The sequence below is a fragment of the Schistocerca gregaria genome, chromosome 1, assembly GCF_023897955.1.
Source record: "Schistocerca gregaria isolate iqSchGreg1 chromosome 1, iqSchGreg1.2, whole genome shotgun sequence".
In the NCBI taxonomy this organism is placed as follows: Eukaryota; Metazoa; Arthropoda; class Insecta; order Orthoptera; family Acrididae; genus Schistocerca; species Schistocerca gregaria.
In genome coordinates, this window is record NC_064920.1 from 612,867,003 (window position 1) to 612,883,788 (window position 16,786).

A 16,786-nucleotide genomic window follows, 5' to 3' on the forward strand; every position below is an offset into this window, starting at 1 on the left:
AGACGGCTGCCGGCGACGCACGGAACACACGAAAAGGTTGGGGGAGGACGAGAAGAAGGGAGGGGGTGGGTGTGGAGGAGGCCCAGCTAGGCAACTGCCGGCTTTCAATTGGCACCCGAATAAGACGGCGCACCGCAGCAAGGGGCCTCTGTTTACCGGAAGCCTGTAATTGGTGGCGCCACTTCAAAGCGCCAAAACCAGGAACACTTCGTAATGGAGGGAAATTAGTTCCACGTTTCAGCCAGTCCGCCCGGTGCCAGTTTCCACGCATTGCTTGCCATTCCGAGCTCACGGGCAACATTCGCCTCGGCGTCCCTCGCTTCTTGCAATCCGGCACTTTCTTCCCAGCTGGAACCGTTCGCCCTTTGAAACGAAACGAAGTACTCCTGAAAATGGAGTTCGGGGCAAACTTCTAGAGAGAAGAAGAGGGCGGTACGAACACCCTAGGACAGGCGTGCGGTACTCATCAGGTCATTCCCCATTCCTAAAAAAATCAAAAGCACTAGAATAGGCCTGCCGGAGTGGTCGAGCGGTTCTAGGGGCTACAGTCTGCCTCGGGCCTGGATGTGCGTGATGTCCTTAGGTTAGTTACGTTTAAGTAGTTCTAAGTTCTAGGTGACTGATGACCTCAGCAGTTAAGTCCCATAGTGCTCAGAGCCATTTTTGAACTTGAATAGGCACCAAAGTGATCTAATTGTTACGATAGGATCAAAACATATTTTGAACACATATCAACAAAATTTTTACATCGTCCTGATATGTACCGGTAGGAAGACGTTGTTTGTGAACATATACACAGTTACCACGAGGGTTACATACGGGCAGAACGCCGCGCTATAATAGACCGCAGGATTTCATTTGAAAGTAAAGCGCCAGCAGAGACGCATTAGAGACTGCTGTGGAACAGTAGAGCGAACATCCACCATGCCGTGAAGAACAATCGCGACCAATGATTGCCTCCGTTTCATCAAGTTACGCGCATAAGGCTTGTCAAACAGTGAAGTTGCTCCGCCTACGTTTTCCAGGCACACTGTATGATCGATAAGTGCTACTATTGACATCATACAGGGTGGCGCACTAAATGTGTAGCCATTTTGTTTTTAATATAAACTTTATTCTCTATACAATCTGAAAGGAACATATACTACAATGAAGAGCCGTCCATTGAGATTTGTTCTAACTCAGCACATGCTCAATATGTCCACCTTTTCGTTTCCTAACTTCCTTCAAAAGAACACTGAAGTTAGTGATTACCCCACGGCACATGTCTTCCGTAATTTCATTGCAAGCTTGGAGAATAAGACTTCTGAGCTCCATTAAATCACGTGGTCGTTTCGGGAAAATTTTATCCTTTAGGTAATCCGAAAGAAAAAAGTCACATGGATCGAGGTCTGGACTATTGGGGGGGGGGGGGGGGAGGGGCAATTTTGTCCGTCATTGAAGCGACCTGAAAACCTGAGGGAAATGCTCGTGAAAAAACTCCAACGTATTGTTTGCAGTATGTGGCCTTGCTCCATCTTGATGAACCACTGCGTGTTGAAGGGCAAGGCAGTATCAAGAAGCTGTGGAATGAAGCTATTGCGAAGCATGCTCAAATAACGCCCGCTGTTCACAGTTTCTTCAAAGAAAATGGGTCCAATAAGTGCGTGACTGGAAATTGCAGCCTACGCTGTAATCCTCGGAGCATAATGTTGTCGTTCATGAAGCACATGTGGGTTTCCAGTGGACCAAATGCGTACATTTTGTTTGTTAAGCACACCGTCTAAATGAAAATTCGCCTCGTCTGAAAACCAAACGTTGTTGAGAGTTTCTTCCATATCCTCCGCCCACTGAGCAAACAGTAGTCTCTACTGCTTGTGTTCTTCAGTGAGCTTCTGCGCGCAGGTCATCTTGTATGGGTACATATGGAGGTCACTTTTAAAATGCGTTGAACGGAGCGTCTGGATTGTCCCAGTTGCACTGCAGCCTTTCTACACGATTTCCCAGGACATCTCTGTACAGAAACTCGTACCGCTTCAATGTTCTCCTGGAAACAAACAGGCTTCGTCCGAGGTCGCTTCGCTTCCAATACTGTTCCTTCCTGTACAAATTTATCGTGCAACCTGTGCATGGTCTTCTTGCAAGGGACTCACCGTGTGTTAAACTATTGTTGAAAACGCCTCTGAATCACAAGAAAGCCTTTCGTTTCATGAAAAAGTAACACTATTGCCGATCGTTGCTGTGTCGTCAGTCTTCCATTCTCAGCCATTGCTGTTTACTGGTCTCCTAGTGGCAGTATCGTGAATTACACATCATTTCGTAACTCATTTGTTTTTCCAAGCTCTGCAGGTACTGATGCAGACATCCCAGCGGGATATCTAATGTGCGTCGTAAACTGTGGAAGAAACAATTCGTAACATATTTCGTGCGCCACCCTGTATTTGATTCCGTGTGGGAGCAGATATGCCCCGCCATTCCATTTATTTGAAGTATTTGAAGTAGTTAAGTGTACAGTAATCAGTCGCAAATAATGGATATGGCAGATCCAGACACTGATCGCTGTGTGGTCATCTTCGTTTTCAAATGCTTGTAAAGAACAAGTCACAATGAGATAACAGACATGCCTCATTATACGAACACTTGTATAACCTTTAAATACCGCTGCAACACAGCTGGCTCCAATGCATGTAGCAGTAATTTACAGCGTCATCTTTACGTGTGTGATATGTACTAACTCTATTCTACAAGTCACAAGTATTTATTATTGTACACTTTGTAAAAACTTATTACATAAAACCAATAGGATTTTTGTAACTAAAAATTCTGATTAATGTTTTGTAGTTATTACACGTCGTGATAGTTGCGTGTACTAACCAGTACCATCGGTTATTGCTCTACGCTTCACAATTACAGATAGTGTAAAAAATACGAAACATCTTGTCCGAACAATTTAAGTTAATAAACTTGTTTAATGAAACAGTCAAATTCTAGGCGCAGTTGAAGGAATTGGAGCAGACAAAAAGTTATTTTACCAACAGCAGTATTCCAAAATAACCAGAAATATTTCTGCTTTATAGTGACCTCTCTACTGTAGAAATACATTATTACAATTTACACATTTTGTGTCAAAATTAATAAACTCTTTAATATATCATGTAATTAGTAAATACATTATATTTGTTTTCAGACACCATACACTCATACGCAAATTAGGAGTGTAATCGTAAGTAGGTCGGTATTCCCAGACCAGCGGGTCCTCCCCAGCACCAATTCACTTGAGCGGCTCTGATACCCTCTGGTACTTGTTCGCATATTGCTACACACATTAACGCATAAAGTGGTAGGGGTACTCCCTTACAGTTTGGTCCACATCTCTTCGTCTGCGTAGTTTATGGTGTCCCAGAGATTTCTTCTGTGAGTGTGCGTGTTCTTCGTCACCTTACGTTGTCTTTGTGAGTGTCGCCTTTCCATCACCGTCGCAGTCGCCGCTGTACTAGAACGCATTTCACCGTCTACTGGCAACAACCCTGGTCCTTCCTAAACGCATTTCACAGTCTACTGGCAACAACCCTGGTCCTTCCTAAACGCATTTCACCGTCTACTGGCAACAAGCCTGGTCCTTCCTAAACGCATTTCACCGTCTGCTGGCCACAACCCTGGTCCTTCCTAAACGCATTTCACCGTCTACTGGCAACAACCCTGGTACTTCCTAAACGCATTTCACCGTCTGCTGGCAACAACCCTGGTCCTTCCTAAACGCATTTGACCGTCTACTGGCAACAACCCTGGTCCTTCCTAAACGCATTTCATCGTCTACTGGCAACAACCCTGGTCCTTCCTAAACGCATTTCACCGTCTACTGGCAACAACCCTGGTCCTTCCTAAACGCATTTCTACGTCTACTGGCAACAAACCTGGTCCTTCCTAAACGCATTTCACCGTCTACTGGCAACAACCCTGGTCCTTCCTAAACGCATTTCATCGTCTACTGGCAACAACCCTGGTCCTTCCTAAACGCATTTCACCGTCTACTGGCAACAACCCTAGTCCTTCCTAAACGCATTTCACCATCTACTGGCAACAACTCTGGTCCTTCCTAAACGCATTTAACCGTCTACTGGCAACAACCCTGGTCCTTCCTAAACGCATTTCATCGTCTACTGGCAACAACCCTGGTCCTTCCTAAACGCATTTCACCGTCTACTGGCAACAACCCTGGTCCTTCCTAAACGCATTTCACCGTCTACTGGCAACAACCCTGGTCCTTCCTAAACGCATTTAATCGTCTACTGGCAACAACCCTGGTCCTTCCTAAACGCATTTCACCATCTACTGGCAACAACCCTGGTCCTTCCTAAACGCATTTCACCGTCCACTGGCAACAACCCTGGTCCTTCCTAAACGCATTTCATCGTCTACTGGCAACAACCCTGGTCCTTCCTAAACGCATTTCACCGTCTACTGGCAACAACCCTGGTCCTTCCTAAACGCATTTCACCGTCTACTGGCAACAACCCTGGTCCTTCCTAAACGCATTTCACCGTCTACTGGCAACAACACTGGTCCTTCCTAAACGCATTTCATCGTCTACTGGCAACAACCCTGGTCCTTCCTAAACGCATTTCACCGTCTACTGGCAACAACCCTGGTCCTCCCTAAACGCATTTCACCGTCTACTGGCAACAACCCTGGTCCTTCCTAAACGCATTTCACCGTCTACTGGCAACAACCCTGGTCCTTCCTAAACGCATTTCATCGTCTACTGGCAACAACCCTGGTCCTTCCTAAACGCATTTCACCGTCTGCTGGCAACAACCCTGGTCCTTCCTAAACGCATTTCACCGTCTACTGGCAACAACCCTGGTCCTTCCTAAACGCATTTCATCGTCTACTGGCAACAACCCTGGTCCTTCCTAAACGCATTTCACCGTCTACTGGCAACAACCCTGGTCCTTCCTAAACGCATTTCACAGTCTGCTGGCAAGAACCCTGGTCCTTCCTAAACGCATTTCAGCGTCTACTGGCAACAACCCCGGTACATCCTAAACACATTTCACCGTCTGCTGGCAACAACCCTGGTCCTTCCTAAACGCATTTGACCGTCTACTGGCAATAACCCTGGTCCTTCCTAAACGCATTTCACCGTCTACTGGCAACAACACTGGACCTTCCTAAACGCATTTCACCGTCTACTGGCAACAACCCTGGTCCTTCCTAAACGCATTTCATCGTCTACTGGCAACAACCCTGGTCCTTCCTAAACGCATTTGACCGTCTACTGGCAACAACCCTGGTCCTTCCTAAACGCATTTCACCGTCTACTGGCAACAACCCTGGTCCTACCTAAACGCATTTCACCGTCTACTGGCTACAACCCTGGTCCTTCATAAACGGATTTCACCGTCTGCTGGAAACAACCCTGGTCCTTCCTAAACGCATTTGACCTTCTACTGGCAACAAACCTGGTCCTTCCTAAACGCATTTCATCGTCTACTGGCAACAACCCTGGTCCTTCCTAAACGCAGTTCACCGTCTACTGGCAACAACCCTGGTCCTTCCTAAACGCATTTCACCGTCTACTGGCAACAACCCTGGTCCTTCCTAAACGCATTTCACCGTCTACTGGCAACAACCCTGGTCCTTCCTAAACGCATTACACCGTCTACTGGCAACAACCCTGGTCCTTCCTAAACGCATTTCACCGTCTACTGGCAACAACCCTGATCCTTCCTAAACGCATTTCAACATCTACTGGCAACAACCCTGGTCCTTCCTAAACGCATTTCACCGTCCACTGGCAACAACCCTGGTCCTTCCTAAACGCATTTCATCGTCTACTGGCAACAACCCTGGTCCTTCCTAAACGCATTTCATCGTCTACTGGCAACAAACCTGGTCCTTCCTAAACGCATTTCAACGTCTACTGGCAACAACTCTGGTCCCTCCTAAACGCATTTCACCGTCTACTGGCAACAACCCTGGTCCTTCCTAAACGCATTTCATCGTCTACTGGCAACAACACTGGTCCTTCCTAAACGCATTTCACCGTCTACTGGCAACAACCCTGGCCCTTCCTAAACGCATTGACCGTCTACTGGCAACAACCCTGGTCCTTCCTAAACGCATTTCACCGTCTACTGGCAACAACCCTGGTCCTTCGTAAACGCATTTCACCGTCTACTGGCAACAACCCTGGTCCTTCCTAAACGCATTTCATCGTCTACTGGCAACAATCCTGGTCCTTCCTAAACGCATTTCACCGTCTACTGGCAACAACCCTGGTTCTTCCTAAACGCATTTCACCGTCTACTGGCAACAACCCTGGTCCTTCCTAAACGCATTTCACCGTCTACTGGCAACAACCCTGGTCCTTCCTAAACGCATTTCATTGTCTACTGGCAACAACCCTGGTCCTTCCTAAACGCATTTCACCGTCCACTGGCAACAACCCTGGTCCTTCCTAAACGCATTTCATCGTCTACTGGCAACAACCCTGGTCCTTCCTACACGCATTTCACCGTCTACTGGCAACAACACTGGTCCTTCCTAAACGCATTTTACCATCTACTGGCAACAACCCTGGTCCTTCCTAAACGCATTTCATCGTCTACTGGCAACAACCCTGGTCCTTCCTAAACGCATTTCATCGTCTACTGGCAACAACCCTGGTCCTTCCTAAACGCATTTCAACGTCTACTGGCAACAACTCTGGTCCCTCCTAAACGCATTTCACCGTCTACTGGCAACAACCCTGGTCCTTCCTAAACGCATTTCATCGTCTACTGGCAACAACACTGGTCCTTCCTAAACGCATTTCACCGTCTACTGGCAACAACCCTGGTCCTTCCTAAACGCATTGACCGTCTACTGGCTACAACCCTGGTCCTTCCTAAACGCATTTCACCGTCTACTGGCAACAACCCTGGTCCTTCCTAAACGCATTTCACCGTCTACTGGCAACAACCCTGGTCCTTCCTAAACGCATTTCATCGTCAACTGGCAACAATCCTGGTCCTTCCTAAACGCATTTCACCGTCTACTGGCAACAACCCTGGTTCTTCCTCAACGCATTTCACCATCTACTGGCAACAACCCTGGTCCTTCCTAAACGCATTTCACCGTCTACTGGCAACAACCCTGGTCCTTCATAAACGGATTTCACCATCTGCTGGCAACAACCCTGGTCCTTCCTAAACGCATTTGACCGTCTACTGGCAACAACCCTGGTCCTTCCTAAACGCATTTCATCGTCTACTGGCAACAACCCTGGTCCTTCCTAAACGCATTTCACCGTCTACTGGCAACAACCCTGGTCCTTCCTAAACGCATTTCACCGTCTACAGGCAACAACCCTGGTCCTTCCTAAACGCATTTCACCATCTACTGGCAACAACCCTGGTCCTTCCTAAACGCATTTCACCGTCTGCTGGCCACAACCCTGGTCCTTCCTAAACGCATTTCACCGTCTACTGGCAACAACCCTGGTACTTCCTAAACGCATTTCACCGTCTGCTGGCAACAACCCTGGTCCTTCCTAAACGCATTTGACCGTCTACTGGCAACAACCCTGGTCCTTCCGAAACGCATTTCATCGTATACTGGCAACAACCCTGGTCCTTCCTAAACGCATTTCACCGTCTACTGGCAACAACCCTGGTCCTTCCTAAACGCATTTCAACGTCTACTGGCAACAACCCTGGTCCTTCCTAAACGCATTTCACTGTCTACTGGCAACAACCCTGGTCCTTCCTAAACGCATTTCATCGTCTACTGGCAACAACCCTGGTCCTTCCTAAACGCATTTCACCGTCTACTGGCAACAACCCTGGTCCTTCCTAAACGCATTTCACCGTCTACTGGCAACAACCCTGGTCCTTCCTAAACGCATTTCATCGTCTACTGGCAACAACCCTGGTCCTTCCTAAACGCATTTCACCGTCTACTGGCAACAACCCTGGTCCTTCCTAAACGCATTTCACCGTCTACTGGCAACAACCCTGGTCCTTCCTAAACGCATTTCACCGTCTACTGGCAACAACCCTGGTCCTTCCTAAACGCATTTCATCGTCTACTGGCAACAACCCTGGTCCTTCCTAAACGCATTTCACCGTCTGCTGGCAACAACCCTGGTCCTTCCTAAACGCATTTCACCGTCTACTGGCAACAACCCTGGTCCTTCCTAAACGCATTTCATCGTCTACTGGCAACAACCCTGGTCCTTCCTAAACGCATTTCACCGTCTACTAGCAACAACCCTGGTCCTTCCTAAACGCATTTCACCGTCTGCTGGCAACAACCCTGGTCCTTCCTAAACGGATTTCACCGTCTACTGGCAACAACCCTGGTAGTCCCTAAACACATTTCACCGTCTGCTGGCAACAACCCTGGTCCTTCCTAAACGCATTTGACCGTCTACTGGCAATAACCCTGGTCCTTCCTAAACGCATTTCACCGTCTACTGGCAACAACACTGGTCCTTCCTAAACGCATTTCACCGTCTACTGGCAACAACCCTGGTCCTTCCTAAACGCATTTCATCGTCTACTGGCAACAACCCTGGTCCTTCCTAAACGCATTTGACCGTCTACTGGCAACAACCCTGGTCCGTCCTAAACGCATTTCACCGTCTACTGGCAACAAACCTGGTCCTACCTAAACGCATTTCACCGTCTACTGGCAACAACCCTGGTCCTTCATAAACGGATTTCACCGTCTGCTGGCAACAACCCTGGTCCTTCCTAAACGCATTTGACCTTCTACTGGCAACAAACCTGGTCCTTCCTAAACGCATTTCATCGTCTACTGGCAACAACCCTGGTCCTTCCTAAACGCATTTCACCGTCTACTGGCAACAACCCTGGTCCTTCCTAAACGCATTTCACCGTCTACTGGCAACATCCCTGGTCCTTCCTAAACGCATTTCACCGTCTACTGGCAACAACCCTGGTCCTTCCTAAACGTATTTCACCGTCTACTGGCAACAACCCTGGTCCTTCCTAAACGCATTTCACCGTCTACTGGCAACAACCCTGGTCCTTCCTAAACGCATTTCAACGTCTACTGGCAACAACCCTGGTCCTTCCTAAACGCATTTCACCGTCCACTGGCAACAACCCTGGTCCTTCCTAAACGCATTTCATCGTCTACTGGCAACAACCCTGGTCCTTCCTACACGCATTTCACCGTCTACTGGCAACAACACTGGTCCTTCCTAAACGCATTTTACCGTCTACTGGCAACAACCCTGGTCCTTCCTAAACGCATTTCATCGTCTACTGGCAACAACCCTGGTCCTTCCTAAACGCATTTCATCGTCTACTGACAACAACCCTGGTCCTTCCTAAACGCATTTCAACGTCTACTGGCAACAACTCTGGTCCCTCCTAAACGCATTTCACCGTCTACTGGCAACAACCCTGGTCCTTCCTAAACGCATTTCATCGTCTACTGGCAACAACACTGGTCCTTCCTAAACGCATTTTACCGTCTACTGGCAACAACCCTGGTCCTTCCTAAACGCATTGACCGTCTACTGGCAACAACCCTGGTCCTTCCTAAACGCATTTCACCGTCTACTGGCAACAACCCTGGTCCTTCCTAAACGCATTACACCGTCTACTGGCAACAACCCTGGTCCTTCCTAAACGCATTTCATCGTCTACTGGCAACAATCCTGGTCCTTCCTAAACGCATTTCACCGTCTACTGGCAACAACCCTGGTTCTTCCTAAACGCATTTCACCGTCTACTGGCAACAACCCTGGCCCTTCCTAAACGCATTTCATCGTCTACTGGCAACAACCCTGGTCCTTCATAAACGGATTTCACCGTCTGCTGGCAACAACCCTGGTCCTTCCTAAACGCATTTGACCGTCTACTGGCAACAACCCTGGTCCATCCTAAACGCATTTCATCGTCTACTGGCAACAACCCTGGTCCTTCCTAAACGCATTTCACCGTCTACTGGCAACAACCCTGGTCCTTCCTAAACGCATTTCACCGTCTACTGGCAACAACCCTGGTCCTTCCTAAACGATTTTCATCGTCTACTGGCAACAAACCTGGTCCTTCCTAAACGCATTTCACTGTCTACTGGCAACAACTCTGGTCCTTCCTAAATGCATTTCACCGTCTACTGGCAACAACCCTGGTCCTTCCTAAACGCATTTCACCGTCTACTGGCAACAACCCTGGTCCTTCCTAAACGCATTTCATCGTCTACTGGCAACAACCCTGGTCCTTCCTAAACGCATTTCACCGTCTACTGGCAACAACCCTGGTCCTTCCTAAACGCATTTCACCGTCTACTGGCAACAACCCTGGTCCTTCCTAAACGCATTTCACCGTCTACTGGCAAAAAACCTGGTCCTTCCTAAACGCATTTCACCGTCTACTGGCAACAACCCTGGTCCTTCCTAAACGCATTTCATCGTCTACTGGCAACAACCCTGGTCCTTCCTAAACGCATTTGACCGTCTACTGGCAACAACCCAGGTCCTTCCTAAACGCATTTCACCGTCTACTGGCAACAAACCTGGTCCTACCTAAACGCATTTCACCGTCTACTGGCAACAACCCTGGTCCTTCATAAACGGATTTCACCGTCTGCTGGCAACAACCCTGGTCCTTCCTAAACGCATTTGACCTTCTACTGGCAACAAACCTGGTCCTTCCTAAACGCATTTCATCGTCTACTGGCAACAACCCTGGTCCTTCCTAAACGCATTTCACCGTCTACTGGCAACAACCCTGGTCCTTCCTAAACGCATTTCACCGTCTACTGGCAACATCCCTGGTCCTTCCTAAACGCATTTCACCGTCTACTGGCAACAACCCTGGTCCTTCCTAAACGTATTTCACCGTCTACTGGCAACAACCCTGGTCCTTCCTAAACGCATTTCACCGTCTACTGGCAACAACCCTGGTCCTTCCTAAACGCATTTCAACGTCTACTGGCAACAACCCTGGTCCTTCCTAAACGCATTTCACCGTCCACTGGCAACAACCCTGGTCCTTCCTAAACGCATTTCATCGTCTACTGGCAACAACCCTGGTCCTTCCTACACGCATTTCACCGTCTACTGGCAACAACACTGGTCCTTCCTAAACGCATTTTACCGTCTACTGGCAACAACCCTGGTCCTTCCTAAACGCATTTCATCGTCTACTGGCAACAACCCTGGTCCTTCCTAAACGCATTTCATCGTCTACTGACAACAACCCTGGTCCTTCCTAAACGCATTTCAACGTCTACTGGCAACAACTCTGGTCCCTCCTAAACGCATTTCACCGTCTACTGGCAACAAACCTGGTCCTTCCTAAACGCATTTCATCGTCTACTGGCAACAACACTGGTCCTTCCTAAACGCATTTCACCGTCTACTGGCAACAACCCTGGTCCTTCCTAAACGCATTGACCGTCTACTGGCAACAACCCTGGTCCTTCCTAAACGCATTTCACCGTCTACTGGCAACAACCCTGGTCCTTCCTAAACGCATTACACCGTCTACTGGCAACAACCCTGGTCCTTCCTAAACGCATTTCATCGTCTACTGGCAACAATCCTGGTCCTTCCTAAACGCATTTCACCGTCTACTGGCAACAACCCTGGTTCTTCCTAAACGCATTTCACCGTCTACTGGCAACAACCCTGGTCCTTCCTAAACGCATTTCACCGTCTACTGGCAACAACCCTGGTCCTTCATAAACGGATTTCACCGTCTGCTGGCAACAACCCTGGTCCTTCCTAAACGCATTTGACCGTCTACTGGCAACAACCCTGGTCCTTCCTAAACGCATTTCATCGTCTACTGGCAACAACCCTGGTCCTTCCGAAACGCATTTCACCGTCTACTGGCAACAACCCTGGTCCTTCCTAAACGCATTTCACCGTCTACTGGCAACAACCCTGGTCCTTCCTAAACGATTTTCATCGTCTACTGGCAACAAACCTGGTCCTTCCTAAACGCATTTCACTGTCTACTGGCAACAACTCTGGTCCTTCCTAAACGCATTTCACCGTCTACTGGCAACAACCCTGGTCCTTCCTAAACGCATTTCACCGTCTACTGGCAACAACCCTGGTCCTTCCTAAACGCATTTCATCGTCTACTGGCAACAAGCCTGGTCCTTCCTAAACGCATTTCACCGTCTACTGGCAACAACCCTGGTCCTTCCTAAACGCATTTCACCGTCTACTGGCAACAACCCTGGTCCTTCCTAAACGCATTTCACCGTCTACTGGCAACAAACCTGGTCCTTCCTAAACGCATTTCACCGTCTACTGGCAACAACCCTGGTCCTTCCTAAACGCATTTCATCGTCTACTGGCAACAACCCTGGTCCTTCCTAAACGCATTTCACCGTCTGCTGGCAACAACCCTGGTCCTTCCTAAACGCATTTCACCGTCTACTGGCAACAACCCTGGTCCTTCCTAAACGCATTTCATCGTCTACTGGCAACAACCCTGGTCCTTCCTAAACGCATTTCACCGTCTACTGGCAACAACCCTGGTCCTTCCTAAACGCATTTCACCGTCTGCTGGCAACAACCCTGGTCCTTCCTAAACGCATTTCACCGTCTACTGGCAACAACCCTGGTACTTCCTAAACACATTTCACCGTCTGCTGGCAACAACCTTGGTCCTTCCTAAACGCATTTGACCGTCTACTGGCAACAACCCTGGTCCTTCCTAAACGCATTTCACTGTTTACTGGCAACAACCCTGGTCCTTCCTAAACGCATTTCACCGTCTACTGGCAACAACCCTGGTCCTTCCTAAACGCATTTCACCGTCTACTGGCAACAACCCTGGTCCTTCATAAACGGATTTCACCGTCTGCTGGCAACAACCCTGGTCCTTCCTAAACGCATTTCACCGTCTACTGGCAAAAACCCTGGTCCTTCCTAAACGCATTTCACCGTCTACTGGCAACAACCCTGGTCCTTCCTAAACGCATTTCATCGTCTACTGGCAACAATCCTGGTCCTTCCTAAACGGATTTCACCGTCTACTGGCAACAACCCTGGTCCTTCCTAAACGCATTTCACCGTCTACTGGCAAAAACCCAGGTCCTTCCTAAACGCATTTCACCGTCTACTGGCAACAACCCTGGTCCTTCCTAAACGCATTTCATCGTCTACTGGCAACAATCCTGGTCCTTCCTAAACGCATTTCACCGTCTACTGGCAACAACCCTGGTCCTTCCTAAACGCATTTCACCGTCTACTGGCAACAACCCTGGTCCTTCCTAAACGCATTTCACCGTCTACTGGCAACAACCCTGGTCCTTCCTAAACGCATTTCATCGTCTACTGGCAACAACCCTGGTCCTTCCTAAACGCATTTCATCGTCTACTGGCAACAACCCTGGTACTTCCTACCTGGTCCTATTTGATAACCACCTTCTATCCAAGATCACAAGCAGAACCAAACGTTTCAAAACCTATCAATCTGACACCTTCACCACTCCTGAAGACACCTATTTAGATTTCTACAATTCCTGACAGTCTACAAGCGCACCAGTACCTCCCTCCCAACTCTCACTCTTAGCTTCCTCCCCACTACACCTCCACACTCTCCATGATCATTCCCAAGGAAACTGTAATTGCCTCCCTTTAACCGAACATGAAATCTGCCCTGATGTGTACTCTTCCTACCAGAACTAGGGTAACCCAATCCTTCTCACAATGCCAGGGCGCTCTCCAACCCAAAACTCACTCCACTTGTTCGGAACCATATTCCTCTTCATTCCCCAAATCACTCCTGCAAACATTCACCCCAAACATCCTTTTCTACGCATTACCCCAACTGCTCTAATTCCTTTTATCAAGATTCAGCCTTTTACCTTTTATTTTATGCAAGTATCCTACTGTCTTTCTGTTATGTAAAGCACTCATTTTTCTATTGCCAATTTGTTTTGTGTCATCAGTCTTCTGACTGGTTTGATGCGGCCTGCCATGAATTCCTCTCCTGTGCCAAACTCTTCATCTCAGAATGGCAGCCGGACGCGGTGGTCTGGCGATTCTAGGCGCTCAGTCCGGAACCGCGCGACTGCTACGGTTGCAGGTTAGAATCCTGCCTCGGGCATGGATGTGTGTGATGTCCTTAGATTAGTTAGTTTTAAGTAGTTCTAAGTTCTAGGGGACTGATGACTACAGATGTTAAGTCCCATAGTGCTCAGAGCCATTTCAGAATGGCACTTGCAAACTACCTCCTCAGTTATTTGCTGTACGTATTCCAATCTCTGTCTTCCTCTAAGGTGTTTAACCCCTGGAGCTCCCTCATTTACCTTGGAAGTTAATTCGTGACGTCTGAAACAGATGCCCTAACATCCTGTCTCTTCTTCTTGTCAATGTTTTCCATACATTGCTTTCCAGGCCGATTCTCCGGAGAACCTCCTCATATATTACCTTACCAGTCCTGCTAATTTTCAGTATTTACCTCTAGCATCACATCTCAAATGCTTACATACTTTTTTTCCTTTTATTCCACAGTCTATATTTCACTACCACACAACGCTGGGTTCCAAAAGTATATTCACAGAACTTTTTTCCTCGAATGAAGGCCTATGTTTGACACAAATACATTGCACAGTAATGCCCTTTTTGCTCGAGCTACACTGCTTGTAATGTCCTCCTTACTCCATCCGTTGTGGGCTATTTTTCTACCTAGCTAGTTGAATTCCTGATCTTCATCCACTTCGTAGTTACTAATCCTAATGTGAAGTATCTCGCTGTTCTCATTTCTGCTACTTCTGTTACTTTCGTCTTTCTTTGATTTATTCCCAATCCATATTCTGTACCCATGAAACTCTTCATTCCTCTCTGCAGTCTATAAAATTCTTCTTCATTTCCCTGAGGATAGCAATGTCATCAACGAATCATTGATATCCCTTCACCACGAATTATAATAGCACTCTTGAACCTTTTTTTAATGGCCATGTTTTCTTTTTCGATGCATAGAGTGGACAGTAGGGATGAAAGATAACATCCGTGTTATACACTCCTTTGAATATGAGCACTTCGTTCTTGATATTAAACTTCTGAGGTCATCAGTCCCCTAAAACTAACCTAAGGACATCACACACATCCATGCCCGAGGCAGGATTCGAACCTGCGACCTTAGCGGTCACGCGATTCCAGACTGTAGCGCCTAGAACCGCTCGGCCACTGAGGCTGGCTCTTGATCTTCCACTCTTATTGTTCCTTCTTGGTTCTTGTATATATTGTATGTTGCCCGTATTTCCCTACAGCTGACCCCCACTTTTCTCAAAATTTCTAAGATATTGAACCATTTGACACTGTCGAATGCTTTTTCCGGGTCGACAGATCCTATGAACATATTTAAATTTTTCCTTATGTTGTTTTAACTGCCAACCGCAACGTCAGAATTGCGTCTCTGATGCCCCTTCCGTTCCTTAAACCAAACTGATTGTAATATAAAATACCCACAATTTTCTTTTCTACCCTCCTGTGTATTATTCTTGTCAGATGGATTAGCTGTGCGGCTGATCCCGGCGGAGGTTCGAGTCCTCCCTCGGGCATGAGTGTGTGTGTTTGTCCTTAGGATAATTTAGGTTAAGTTGTGGGTAAGCTTAAGGACTGATGACCTTAGCAGTTAGGTCCCATAAGATTTCACACACATTTCAGCATTTTTTTTTTTTTTAGGATTAGCTGTTAAGCTGATTGTACTTTGATTATCGCATTTGTCGACTCTTGCTATCATTGAAGTAGTGTGGATGACGTTTCTCCAGAAGTCAGATGATATATTGCCAGACTCATACACTCTAGATACCAACGTGAAATATCATTTGGTTGCCACTTGGCCAAAGATTATAGAAGTTCTGACGCTACGTTGTACATCCCTTCAGCCTCATTCGATGTTAAGTATTCCAAAATATGTAATATGTAACAGCGGAATTTTCAATGCGCTCTTCATTTTACAAATGTTTTTATTTTTCTGTTTGCTGAATCAGTCCCACCAATAATAATAATAATAATAATAATAATAATAATAATAATAATAATTATTATTATTATTATTATTTCGGTCCTATCAATAGTAATTCCTTTTTCAGTTTCTTCACAGTATTCATGCAGCTATGTCACCTTAGTTTCCCTGCAGTTACTATTTATTTCACTGCTGAGTGCTTTGTATTCCTGTGTATCTGAAATTCCTTGCACATTTTTGTACAAGTCTATCTTTCATGTATCATCTGAAGTGTTTCTTCTGGTTCCTTTGCAGTTAGATTCTTTGTTCCCATGTTTTCCTATCAACTTCTGTGACAGCCCTTTTTATAGATGTCCATTCCTCTTCAACTGAACTCCCTACCGAGCTATTCGCAGCCGCAGCATCTACAGCGTCATAAAATTTCAATCTCTTCATTCCTCAGAACTAGCGTATTCCACTTCTTTGCGACTGATTCTTCCTGACTAGTATCTTACACTTGGGCCTACTCTTCATTACTACTAAATTGTGACATGAGTCCGCATCTGCTGCTCGGTATGCCTTACAATCCTGTATCTTATTTCAGATTCTCTGCCCGACCACAATGTAATCTAACTTAAGCCTTCCTATATCTCCCGTCCCTTTCCAAGTATACCTTCTCCTCTTGTGATTCTTGAACAGAGTTTTCGATATTAATAGCTGAAACTTATTGCAAAACTCAATTAGCATTGCTCCTTTTTCATTCCTTGTCCCAGGCCCCCATACTCCCGTAATCTTTCGTTCTATTCCTTCACCGATAACTGAATTTGAGTCCCCTACCATTATTACACTTTCATCTCCCTTTACGTACTGAATTA